Raw genomic sequence first — 13,830 nt, 5'->3', positions numbered from 1 at the left:
TTATTAATTACAGGCAATTTGCTTTGTCAGGGGTTTCCACGGCATGGTGTCTCCTTTGAAATAATTGCAAAATAATTCTCTCTTTAAGGTTGTTTTGAGCAACATGATGGAAGTCTCCCATAGCCTGGTTTCCTACTGGCATTTTTATCCTTCTTGATTATAGGCTGTGTTCCCATGACAATTCCTGTGCTCATGCATCCCAGAATTAGCTCCTAACACGTTCCAGCCTGATGGTACATTAAGCCCACTCAGTGCTCTGCAAGCTACATGTACGCTCTAGGCTCTGAATATGTGGGGAGAGGAAGGTCCCTAATTTGGGTGTTAAGGATATGGGATTTAAAGATGGGAGAAGGGATGGACAGAAGGTAGTGGAGGAAGTAAAAGATGCCCAGGTTTATTCCTATTTTAATTTTTTTTAATAGAAATGCCTCATGTCTGCAGGCTAAGAAGGGTATGTAAGAATAGTAAGTATAAAATTTTGATGGAATGGAACACTTGCTTGAAAATGACATCACTAACTTCAGAGTCAGCTGACAGGGAAAGCAGTTCTGTGGTTTTAGTTAACTTTCCTGCAGCTTTCCTTCACTGAGCCCTCAGTTTAGCTGCAAGCTCCTTGTTTCCATGGGGCGCCCATGTAACATTCCCACTTAAACACCACAGCGTTCCAGCTGCAGAACTACACACCTTCCTAGAGATCTTCTCTTAGTCCAAACCTGAGGAATCCAAGTAAAGACCTTCTCAAAAGGAACAGCTCTGTGCTCATTCCTAGCTGCCAGAGCAGTGCCAGAGCTGATCCAGCAGCACCAGGAGCCAAGAAGGGAACCTGGATACTCCCCCACTGCAAGAGAAGTCAAGGTCCCTTGACAAAAAAGGCTCCCAGTAGGTGCTGGTTTGGCTCCAAATGACACTAATGGATTATTAGGAAGATCACCACTGCATTCCCATATTTTGTGGACAGCATTAATGTTTCTCAGCCAAGGCTGGATGTCCTGATCTTCATGGACATCCAGCACTGCTACCAGGACATGTTCAAACATTACACCTACTGAGAGAGCTCCTCACAGACTCTTTTCCACCAGCAGTTACAGCTCACACATTAAGGCTGTTCTGAGGCTTTCTGGATGTTTTTGCCCCCAGCCTGTTCTCAAGAAGCTGTCCAGACTGGAGAAGCAAAACTCTTCAACATGTTTCCATCTGAGAACAGCCTACCATCTCACCATCTGTCACAACAGCACTTTCTAACATTTTCATCTCCCTCTTGGTGCTTCTTATGCCTCTTCAAAGTTTGCCCTCTGGCATTCTCCAAATGGCACAGCAGTGTTGGGACACTTGCATTTGTGGAGTATCAAAAAGTCTCCTCCCTCCCAGATTTTTCTTGCTCAGTATGATAGCACCACAAGGGTTAAAAAAGCTCCCAAAGCTTATAATAATGCAAGCATGGTTACCAAGATATCAGGTATAGGAGAAAATGCAATTGAGATTGTAGTTTGCTTTGCAGTTTGAATGATGCTCTGAGCCTTCAGCTACCTTTACCTTCTACAAGATACATTACCCAAAGTAAGATATGTAAAGATGCCTACAGATTTTAAGATACTGAGTTTGCATTAATCACAGTCTCACACTATTAATGCTTTGAATTCAGAAAAAAATAGTGCAAAATGTCTAGTATTTTTGCTATGCAATTTGCTCAGACCTTCAGGTGACCTAGCCCCAAATTTCAAGGATAATACAGTCAAAGGCAAGAGTGTCTCTCTGACGGGTCACCTGTAACAGTGACCTTGACCTCTCATCCTCACAGAACCTCAGTGAGAAGCTCCACACAGAATAACTGCTGTCTACTGCACCAGCTGTCATTGCCATCTCAACAAGACCCTTTCAGTTCCTTGGTGACAAACCTCCTGGTCAGATCTGTCCCACACCTCAGGGGCAGCCCATAGAGTTGCACCAGGAGGTTACTACTGATTTCTTCAAATCTCATCCATTTTCCAACAATTCAAAGCCATACAGGCACCCTCCCAGTCCCTGTGCCAGTGCTGGTCTCCAGGCTGAGCCCAGGAGGAGACATTGGAGGGGAATTCCAGGAGTGAGGGAAAGACATTGCATTAGTGTTGCTATGGAGATGAAAATTAGCACAATAACTATTGTGTTCTGTTTCAAAGCTTCCCAGTCTTTGGTTTTAACTCCTTCTCCTACTCTACCACTGTTTTAGTTCTGTCTCAGCAACATTCCAGCACAACTGACAGATTTCTGGGCTAAGAACTGGAAAGGGAATGGCAGAACACATAAGAGCCTGAAGTCTGGGCAGGGACCAGAAAAGGAGGAGAAAAAAGTGAGGTCTTGTAGAAGGAGAGGATAAAATAAAATCAGGGAAAAGAGAAAAGAAATAAGAAAGAGAAAAAAAAGAGAGAGAGAGAGAATTGTAAGAGGCAGGGATACAGGGATATGGAAAAATTGCTTTTGAAGATAGTGCAGAAACAGAATTGGAAAATACTTTGGTAACATATGGTCACTCTCTACCATTCCGTAATCAAGCCCTGCCCCTCACAGACAGCAATGCCCAGGCTGTGCACACTGTGCATACTGAAATCTCTTCCTTCCAGGATGCAACAGCCTCTCACTTTTCTTCAGCACTGAGAGAAAAAGCAAAGCTTCTAGAAAAGAAAAATAACATCATGCTTTCTTCTCAGAGGAAGAGCAAAAGCTAGAATTAATTTGATAATTTGAAGGTTTTCCACATCCACATGGTTGCACTGAATTAGGTTGTTGTGCCATTTCTGATAGGGTTTATGTTTCAGTTCCCTAAAACTTGCACTTCTTATGGATGAGTTGTTGTTGACCCAAGTTCAATCCCTTTCATAAAATCACTTGGACTGTAAAAGTAATGCCCTGCCCTTCTTCAGAAACACTGGAAAAGCATTCAGGCAGGGTAATAAAGATTCAATGGAGCTTGTAGATTAAAATTAGGAAGATGAGGCACTTATGATCAACTAGGCTTCACAACTACCCACAAGGGCACCAGAGGCAGCATCACCAGCCGTGTAAAGTGTCTCTGAACACACCTTTCATCCATGGAAATTGTTGTCTTCTTGCTGCCACAGCCCTTGTGCAAAACCCAGTGAACAAGCCTTGCTCTGTTACCTCTGGCTCTGCAGCAAGCACCGCCTTTGTCCTTCCACCCTTCCAAAATCTCATTCCTTTGCAGCCACTGAGGGTACAGCTGAAATTGTATTTTGCACAGCCAGCAAGAGACACCACAAACCAGTGGATGAGAACAGCAGGATGTCTGCTGCTGCCCAGCCACCCTGTGCCAGGGAGCAGGGCTCCAGTCACAGGCAAGAGGGTTGCAAAAAGGGTCCAAAACATGGCTGGAGAATATTCACACTCATACCATTAAATACCCTCATCCCACGTCACATCCATTCCTGAAAATGAATACCGATTTCCTAAGCCCAGAAACCGAGCAGGTGGAAGTCCATTTGGTGCAGGCAGAGTTTACAAAAGCTATCCCTTAGACTTTATCCTCCTTTGTCCAGACTGACAAAGCCACTGACTGTTGTGGCCACCCATCTGTGCCATGGCACACCCAGTGACAGCAGCACCCCCAAGGGGATCTCACTGCACCCCTTCCTTCCCTGCTGGCACACAACAGCTAGAATTTGAGCATGGTTTGCAAAAGACACGTGAATGATACAGAAGATTTTTGAGTTTCTGTTGGTCTCCAGTTCCAGCATTCCCAGATCTTCTTATGTGGTTTCTCACCACCGTCTGAGGGGGAAAAAACACCCACAATGAATTTTTCCCAGCCCTTCTATATGAGAGACTAACCAATCATGGGACTAACTTTTTTGGGGGTGCTGTGGTGTCAAAGATGCATTGCAGCACAGATTTAAAAGGGTAGTGAGGAATGACCAATCTTGGCCATTAGTTGCTGTGCAAAATTTTTCAAATAAAACCATAATTTCTCATAACTTGCATTGTAGCCAAGCCTTCAAAAGCAGGGAGATGAATGTTTTCCCTCCCGGAGTTTAAAGAGGAGGAAAAGCCTTCACTGATTTATTGATTTATAAGGTATATTTTGTGGAAGCTCGAGCAAGTCCAAAACCAGAATAGGGATCAGTGAGACTCTCAGTCCAACTATAATTCTACTGTTACCATCTCATTCCTATCTCCTTTCCCTCCTCCAGCCTTGCAAAGAAAAATAGCTTCAGACTAAAAGTCCTATATCTGTTACTTCTGAAGGCTCATTCCCTTGCTTTCATGTAAAGAACTGTAGAAACACCTTTCTGAGAAAACTTCAAACCAGACACCAAACAGAGACAGAAAAACTGATGTTTCAAGCTCAGAAAGTTAAGGAAAAAGCTGTTGCAAATCAAGACTTTCAATTGAAGTTTCTCCAGTCAACAAAACATGAGACTATCTTCTTCTTCTTGAAAGGTTATCTAACAAATGATCAGTTTAAACTTGAAACTCACATGCAGTATAGAATGGCTGAAGTCTGAAAATACTGCAGGAATCATGGAGATGGGTGAGTATGCTACTAACTTCCCTTTTCCCTGAAAGTAATTTCATTTTCTTTTTATGAATAAAATACATAAAATTGTGACCAAAAAAAAAAAACCCAAAACCCTAAGATCTTTCTAATTGAGGAAGTATCAGGAAAAGGAGAAGCAGCAGGGTATGGATTTTGTTCACATGCCAAAAGCATGGTATATGAAATGTCATTGTGAAGTTCCAAAAACACTGAAGAGTCTTGCTTGGCAGCTGCTATTTGGGGGAGATACTTATCTGCTTAAATCTCTAGCAGTGCTGAAAGTTTTAAGTGCAATTCAAAATCATCTTTCTACCATGTTTCCCTCTCACACTTTTGCAAGACAGGGTGATGAAATCTTTTCTTTTGTGAACTTTAAAGAAAGACAAGAGATTACCATGAGATTTTTTTTTTTAGCTACTGTACCCCAATCTTTCTGGTTTTCTGAGAAGTTTTGTCTTTAGGATGATTTATTTATCTTTATCCCTGGAATTTTATCTACTACACAGAGAATGCAATTTTTAAACAACAGAGTACATAATCATGTTTCTATTCAGGGGTCACTTCATAGATAAAACACTTGTATGAATGCCTAAATTAATTATTAGTCACACTGAAATAACCCAAACACCCAAACTATAAACACAGTTTTGGAAAATGGTATCTTAGGCTGGGGCCATACTGTCTTAATCTAGATATGCCCATCGTGATGATGTCACTTAGAGAGGATTGGTTTTGCAAGGATAATTAATCTCCTTTTCCCTGTAACATGAATGCTACTAACCACTGCATCTAAGGTTGTGCAGTGTTGCTATTAGTATCATCTCACAAGTAGAACTTAGCCTGATGTGTCAGTAACTTGGGCATCATCCATATTAACAAATCCTTCTCACACGAGATTTATTCTACAATTTCTATTTTTTAAGCCTTACAACAACAGGGTCAGTGTTAAGGTATGGGGAACTTTCCCACCTTTAATGAGGGGCTGGGCTGGATGAGTTGGAATGTTGTGAAATAGCTCAGATGGGTCACAGTGATGGCCTGGTACATGCAAATCCACGCCTGGATCTTTGAGCGATGCCTGGGTGAAAAGCAGTAGAGCTTCTCAGGGTGCTCCCTCTCACCTGCAACAATGCATTCCACAGGAAACATGCTGCCTCCCCGGGCTCTGGTTCTAATGCCACCTGATGGTGAGTGAAAAAGTCTCAGGTGATGTGAACAGAACAGAAATCCAGGCTGAGCTCTATCAGTTTGACTCCTGAGCAAGCAGAGTCGTGCCACACAGTCCAGCAGAGAACTGCTGGATGGCGATGCTGCTTCCTCTCCTCCAAGGAGTGCACTTGGGAAGCAGAGCTAAGCCTTTTGCACACAACGGCACGTGTTGCTGGGCTCTCTCCACTGCCATGTAGAAATCATGAACGTTGCACCGAGCTATGCTTTGATTGCGGTGTTTTTCAAGCCCATTTTCGCTTTCCCTTACGTTCAGCCTTTCCAGCTTTGATCACAATGCAGCACAGCTAAAGGCACCTGAGAAACATTGCTAGGCAACAGATGCTGCAAAGGACAGCTTCCCCTCCCCTCACACTGAGGTGGCAAGAGACCTTACAGTGCTCCAAGTTGCCTATCACAAAATATTCAAGGCAAAAGCTGCTTAGTTTTATGAAGGCGGTCAGATGAAGCAAGAAATTTCTCTGAAAGTAGGAGCTGAAAACAAACTGCAGTAGGAAAAAAGAGGCAATTCAAGGAAATTCAAGAGAAACAGGATGGGAGACAACAAAAGGCAACCTTAATAAGGAGTTATTAGATGTGTGGGAGCAGGTGGAGAATATGAGGAATGAAATTAGCTAAACACACGTACAAAACAGAGTTGAAAACTTCTGCGTTAACATAAATATATCTATGCTTAATGTACTGTCCTTGTTATAAAAGTTGATTTATTGCTGAAATTCTGGTTAGTGTTCATTTTACACCACCGTATCAAAAATCATGTCTTTCTTGAGGAAACCAATACTACTGTTGTGTTTCACTTCTGAATTCCCAGAGTACTTCACATTCATTTTTGCTCAGTCCATAAATGTCATCCATGGAGTAAATAGAAAAGTTTCATTTCATCACCATTTAGGAGTGAATATAGAAGCTACGTAAAGCCACATAAATCTTTATATAACACAAATAGGTATTTCACTCAGAATATAGCCTGAAAGCCACATAGAAAATGGTACATACTAAGCAATGCCAAGTAAGCAAAGGGAATGTTGCATCTGTCTAATGAGAGTTTCCTTTAGGACAACAAAAACAGGCTGCTAGAATAACCTGACCTGACATAGAAGCTGTGAAGCACAGTGCATTACCACATTTAGGGAATGTGTTTTCCCATCGTTTGAGTCTTTGATTGCTCTTTTAAATGTGTAAATAGGCTTGCCCAGTAGGATGAACAGTGGTAACAAAAACAGATGTTGGGTATGAAGAACCAACAAGAAAGTACTGAGCATCAAATTAAGCTGTGTGTTAGAAATTAACAAATGCAGACTCACAGTGAAAATTAGACTTGGCAAAGGATATTAAAATAAGATGGGGGCAATGGAGTTAGGCAGGAAGGACAGAGATAAAAGATAATCTGGGTAAAACCCAAAAACTGGGTAAAGAACTCTGTGCCTCGTTTCAATCAGAGGAGATGATGTTGAATGTGGAACAAGAGGCAGAATGGCTAAGAGGAATAAGGTTAGGAAAAAATTGCTAAGGAGCTTATTTGGTCTTTTGAGACCAAATAATCATCACAGCAAAATTCTGAAAGAACAGGATGCAAAATAGCAGGTAGAGCAAATACTTTCAATAATTCTGCTGTGTCAATCCATTCTTAACTGACCATACAACTGCAAAGAGGTTGCTGAGTTTGCCAAAGTAACAGCTTTGGCAGATAAGCATTCTGTCAACAAATATACAATTGAAGTAAAAACCAAAAAATGGAAAATAATTTTTTAGCTGAAGGGTTATGTTGCCATGAGAGCAAACACAACATGAAGTTGGAAGAACATATCCAACCTTCAGTGCAAAGAGGTTGGGTTTGGGGAACAGTTTTCTAAGGGTAATTGGCATAGAAGTATTTCAAAATGGAGATTAATGAGTTTGGGTAATGAATTTGGAGATGAATTGGCCTGAGGTGAGTAGAAGAGAGACCATTCCTAGACCAGAAACAAACAGGTCTGTTCTTTCTGTTCTCACAGAAGGCAAAGGTTTCTGTTGAATGTGCTGGCATGGCACAGACTGAGTTCTTCCAATTTCTCTTGGAGAGGAGGGAGGAAATGGAAAAGTCAAGCCCTGCCTGCTGTAGCAGGGGTTGAAATCCCTACATGGCTCACCCTCCACTCATGGAATTGACTCTACCCATGCTACCCAGTTGAGAAACACACTTAGGGAAAAGCAACCAACTATTTTCCCTCAGTCAATTACTTCTTAACTCTAATTGAGTTTATGCAGTTTGTAAGACCAAAACCAAATTATTGACTGTATTGAAATATGAGAATAGAATGGAAGGCACGAGTATCTTTATGTGATTACTGTTATGCTTTTCAAGTTTCAAGCAAATGGGATATTCCCTCAAAGGGCTCAACCAAACTTGGGTATATTTTTTTTGTGAACTCTTCAGCCAGCTCTCTCTGCCACTGACACATCACTTTGATAAGTCCCTTTTTATTTGCTTTGACACACCCAGTTAAAATATCTGACTCATTTCACAAATTCACTTCAAGGTTTCTTATTAAAAAGCTTTGCAATAGTCCAAGAGAAAAAGGGTTCTGCAAATAAAGAATAAAGTTGACTATTCTATTTTTGGAAAACGAGAGCAGTGCTAATTAGCCTGCAGCAGTCTGATGGTGAAATTCCCCATGCCCTACCAGACAAGGTCACTGGAGTTGTGCCTGCATGTTGACACAACCTTTTAATGCATATACGCATTTAAAAATAATTATTTTGCATGTCAAGCCATATCTTTCTATTCTAAGTTCATTTCCACTGTGTAATGGATGGCTTGAAATCCAATTTAATTCATTTTCTTGATGCAATTTTCTTCCATGCCTACTATTTTCAGTGCATATTACATCTTTACTACTTCTGAATGCATCTTATTAAGTAATAATTGCAGATATATATATACACACCACAAATTTCAATTCTGTAATTTCTCCTTTCAGTCAACTTTAATGTTTGTCATTTCTGAAAGCTTAAAAAAAATAAATCTGTTGAATAAGTATGCACTTCAATTGTTCTTCCACTGAAAAGAGACATTTCATAGCTAACTTGTATTTATTTATCCCTAAAATTCCATTTTCTATTGAATCTTCTTAATGTGGGCTGATGGTTGGTTTTTGGATTTTTTTTTGCCTTTATAACAATTGATATGCAGTTATAGAATTCAATTAGATCACAGAACTTTTTTCAAAGCTAGAAATTAAATTTGCTAGCATCTATTTTCTCATCCTCAGAGCAACAGTTTGATGTAGTTCAGACACTGCTACAAACCAGAGAGTGCAACAAGAGAACAGGGGGCTGTGGGAAGGTCCAGAGAATCTGCTCTCCTTCTAGCCCTGAAGCATGAAGGGGTCTGGAGGGATGCTGGGATGTCGTTACCCTATTGCTATCCCACATGGAAGAGGGTTCAGGATTTTGGGCAAGGGTGTTTTTTTTTAGTTTTGCAATCCTGCTTATGCAAGACTACTTCTTTCAAAAGTTTCAACTTCAGAAAGAAAATTCTGCTTTTAAATAAACCTAACAGCAACAAAAATACCCCAGTCTATCTTAAATCTGGCTACCTCACAGACACTAAATTTCACAGACCCTTCCATTAAAGCTGTTTTTTTCTCCAATTATGTTTCACAGAAGGGACAGGCTGTTTATCAACACGTTTTTCATGATGCATTTAAAGGTGTTCTGTACCCAACTATTCCATTCTAAACAAATTTAACTTGATCACAATGAAACCTTCAGGAGAGGGTGGTGGTGCTTTCTACTTCCTTCCATTTATATGATGGTTCTGTCTGCAAAGTGGTCACACTAGCAACAGGCAGGAACTTTCTAAGTCGTTGTCTGTCAGTTATTTCCATGTAAAGTATATATTATCTGCAAGCTAAATTTGGTTTGGTTTCCCCAATCTGTCAGTGCTACCAACTCAAGCTGACAATCAAGCAAAGTCCTTCTCATGCATAATTACCATTAATGAGGAATCCTCTGGCCCAGTTGTTTCACTGACACTTGAGCATTGTGTCTAGCCAGTATTTTTTTTGCACAGACAGTACAGTCCAGACCTCACAAACAACGCCAGTGATGTACAAGAAAATGTTGGACCTGGTTTACTGTCAGCACATCTCCTGTGCTGGGCTAGCACACCAAAGAGAATAGTTAAAACATCAGTTTGAAATGCAAGCAAGTAGCTGTGCCTTTGAATACACATAAATAACATACTGAGTAGGTGGTAATTTTACATCGAAGTGGGAGATGTTAGATAAAGTCTCTTCTCAGAGCAGCTTTTGAGATACCTGGGACTGAGTGCTGCTTTCACATTAGTCTTACTCTGCCTTTGGCTGAACACTTGTAGCACCTCCTCTTTACCCAACCCCATGGAAAAATATTCTAGGACAAATAAGTTTCCAGGGCTTGAAAAGAGAAAATTAGCCAATTAGTTTTGCTTTCTTCTTTAAGAAACAGTGTAAATTTTAGTGCTTAAAAGTCTCACTTTTGTTTTCATCCACTTTTGGCCTTAGAAAGTTGGAAAGTTTTATGTGCATTGTGCAAGGGTAACAGCATGGCCTGGGCACAGGTAGCGTTCTTTATCTGATACAGTGAGCAGTTATTTTAAACTGGAAGCAACAAACTGATAATTGCTACTTAAAGAATGAAAAATGTGTTTCATAAAACACACTTTACCACATAATATTTGTCTTATATCCAACCCAGCAGGCCAGATGTTGATTTTCATTTAGAACAAAGGTCAGGAATCCCTGCCAGTGTGAGGTCAGTATGAAAGCCCTCATGAGCAAGAGTGAGGTGATCTCTCAATTTTTTTTCCTTTGTTCATACAGGGTAACCTACACTGGTTCCTGCTAACAATATTTACTTTTATTGTACTGCTATCTGCTTTTCACAGTAATTTATGGAATCACATTACACACCACTCATCTAGTAGCTAGGAAACACCCATAAATTCTGCACTTATGAAAGACCACTGTGCCACACACAATATCTATGAGACATTTATGCTGTACCCACTCAAATCCACAAGTCAGCCAGTCCCTCATGCCTAAGTGATTTCAGTGGCAGATGAAACTCTCTTCCCTACTTCTCCAGATGCATGAATTTTTCAGCTTATTGCGGTTTTTTTTGGAGGAAAGGGGATCAAAGTGAAGATGGTGATAAATCTAACTCCATCCATATCAACATCTTCAGACATAAAGATGAAGAGCTTTAAGTATGTTTGCACAAAGATTCTTTCAGCATTATACTGATCCGCAAGAAATGATATATGTACTAGTGTCAGTGCTGCAGAACTTTATAAATACACTCAAAGATGAAATTGTCAGCTAGTAGCAAATAATCCTGACATTTGCTGACACAGTCAACAGAGGACGGTTTAAAACAGACAGATTGTTATTTACAGCTGTGCCAGATGGGACAGTTTGAAATACGTTTAACTGCTCTTTGGTTAACGTTTAAAATATATTCCTCAACATCCTCAAATAATTTTAAGTTGCTGAGATTTTTATTTGAGTAAAATTTACCTGCAAATATTTTTACATTCCTGCTGTCAACTACAATTATATGTGCCTGTAAATAACAGACAAAGTCTACAGACAACTCTTACTGGAGCTCACAGAGTAGAAGCATTAAATATTAATAAATTAATACATCAATTCCATACAAACTGAGTGAAGTTTGTGGGAAAATTACATGTTAATTTACACTAATACAATATTTTAACATGACATTTATCGTGCACTATGCATTGGTGAGGAGTTAGTGCCATCTGTGTCTCTTGCTCTCAGATAAATGGTTAATAACTAAACAGTTAAGGAAGGACCATTAAGGTGATGCTGTTTTGATTCAGTGTTATTTTCATCTATTTTTTAGACCCTATATCTTTCTGCTATTTTCTTCCACCCTTTTGTCATATCCTCTGAGAAATGTAAAATTGCTTTACCAAAAGATTTTAGCAGGGTGGCTGGAGTAATGGGCAGAAACCATGGCCTGCAGAGCTGGACAGAGCTTTGTGGCTTAAAACTAAAGGAAGTGTTAGCTTTTCTATAAAGCCAGAAGTAATCAGTAAAATACAGTTGTAGCATTCTCATCAGACATCCAGTGAGGCATTACACAGCCAGTTCATATCTGAGCAGCAAGCTACACTGTTTTACAAGCTTTTAGAAATTTTGCTAACAGTGTTTGTGTACAGGACATGTACCTGGTGAATATAACTGGGAATGTATCTGTGTAAGCTGTTTTTTTCCACCCCTTCAAAACATGTATGTAGACTAAAGAACCTGAGCTCCATAACAACCTCCCATTGCCCCTTGGATATGATTCAGCTCAGATCTCCAGGAGGACCTCTGGGGACATCACAACTGCAGACTTTGGCTTGTCTGCTAAGACTCCTGGCAGCACTATCAATTATTTCAAGTGGTGCAGCCCAGGATCCACTGAAACCTGGGAAAAGTTAATTTTACATACACTGAAACTGCCATTGTTATTTTGGGCTGGATTTGAAGCATCAGCCTGAAGAAGCAGCTTTAACCACAATTCCCAATTCCCTAACAGCCCAGGGACAAGAAGGAAAAAAAAAAAAAAAAAAAAAAAAGGCAGGACAGATAAAGGAGATAATACAGGGAATTGGCTTACCCTTCCCTCTGGTACTCCAAGGCATCGTTTTTTGCTGGTTCAGAATGCCAAAGTCATGTCAGCAGGGGGTTTGGGATGTCGTGCTAAGGGGTGGAACAAGGACAAATGGGTTGCTGGGGTGGTGTCTGGACCGCCACAAGCACAGGGGCCAGACCCAGATACAGCCCCATCCTTTCTAACCCCACAAAAACACAAGAGAACTCTTTTCCCTGTGGCAGGGCTTTATTTGCTCCTTCTGGCCTCAAACATTCAAAGAGGAGAGAAAATGGTTTTTGTTTTTAGATGCACATAACGCACCAGTACCATGCATCAATGTGCATAAATAGAAGCCTGAAGTTTTCATTTTGATGCACGCCAGTAGCTTATGTTTCTCTCATGGCATTGCCTCAAGCATGAATTTTAGCACAGGTGCAGAACAGAATCTTTGAATTTCCACTGGTATTTTAAGCACTATGTGTTCCCTTTAGAATTCTTATTGCATTTTAGATGTATGTCTAAGAAAACCCAGTGTGAACTTGATCTAACCTTTTATTTGTACAAGCAGTTTGGACAGTCACTATTTTATTAGCTGTTAAATCATTTAGCCTGTGCATTGCTTCTGCTGTTATGTGCTGGAAACACAAATCAGAAGATTCTTGTAGGGGTAAACCAATATGTATTCCCTTTTGGTTTGCCACAGGTGTGGATGAGGGTGGCACAGTTAGCCACTGCTTTTACACACTTATGGCTACCAAAAGTGGTTCTGATGGGCTTGCCTTTCGGGGTGGGTTTTTTTGTTTGTTTGTCTTAATATTGTGCAAATTAAAGTACTCTCTATCACTCAGGAAGAATGTGAAGTAGGAAAACCCAGTAGACCAGTTGGAGAAATTTAAGAATAATATTTCCTTTGCTTTATTTTCCAGCTACAGCAGCTCTAATGGCAGTGGTAGAAGCATTAACACATTGGATCAATAGCCAAATGAAATCTACTGTTCTGGTCCTTTTTTCACTCTTCAGTAGATGAACAGGGAAAAGGAGGAATAGGGAATAAAAAGTTTAAAAAAGAACCCCTCAGAGACGTGAAAGATGAGCTTAAGTTCTCTTGTTCTCATTTTAAAATTAAATTTGCAAGATGATTAACGCAGAGCTGTTTAGTCATGGTAATTTCAGATTTGGCACAGTCCTTTGTGTACTGTGCACAGATCAGGAAAGGTCTATATCCAGTTTCCAAAATTCTCACTTGAGACATTAACTAAATAACATATACTCTCTATTGTAGTTTAGCACACACCCTCAAAAGAGATGTACTATTAGGGAACAGGACTTTTCCAGGACTGTGGGAATTGCAGCCAGTTACAGCAACTGCAGAGATCTGGGACAGTTACAGGCCCCATAAAAAACTTCATTTATGGTGGTTCCTGCCTGTGGTGAGGAGCTGCTGC

At 40.3% G+C, this 13,830-nt stretch overlaps 1 protein-coding gene and 1 long non-coding RNA gene across 2 annotated transcripts in view; one reads left to right on the top strand and one right to left on the bottom strand.

The window, feature by feature from the left end:
• Positions 1 to 13,830, top strand: part of HTR1F (5-hydroxytryptamine receptor 1F) — a 104,776-nt gene that overhangs the window by 15,622 nt on the left and 75,324 nt on the right. The window lies entirely within an intron of this gene.
• LOC120504111 overlaps positions 1 to 13,830 on the bottom strand; it is a 32,367-nt gene that overhangs the window by 13,516 nt on the left and 5,021 nt on the right. Inside the window, exon 2 of the long non-coding RNA XR_005627948.1 lies at positions 12,410 to 12,492. This is a non-coding gene — a long non-coding RNA (uncharacterized LOC120504111). The remainder of the gene's footprint in view (positions 1 to 12,409; positions 12,493 to 13,830) is intronic.

The sequence above is a fragment of the Passer montanus genome, unplaced genomic scaffold, assembly GCF_014805655.1.
Source record: "Passer montanus isolate IOZ18808 unplaced genomic scaffold, ASM1480565v1 scaffold28, whole genome shotgun sequence".
In the NCBI taxonomy this organism is placed as follows: Eukaryota; Metazoa; Chordata; class Aves; order Passeriformes; family Passeridae; genus Passer; species Passer montanus.
This window is presented reverse-complemented; position numbering and strand designations above follow the sequence as displayed.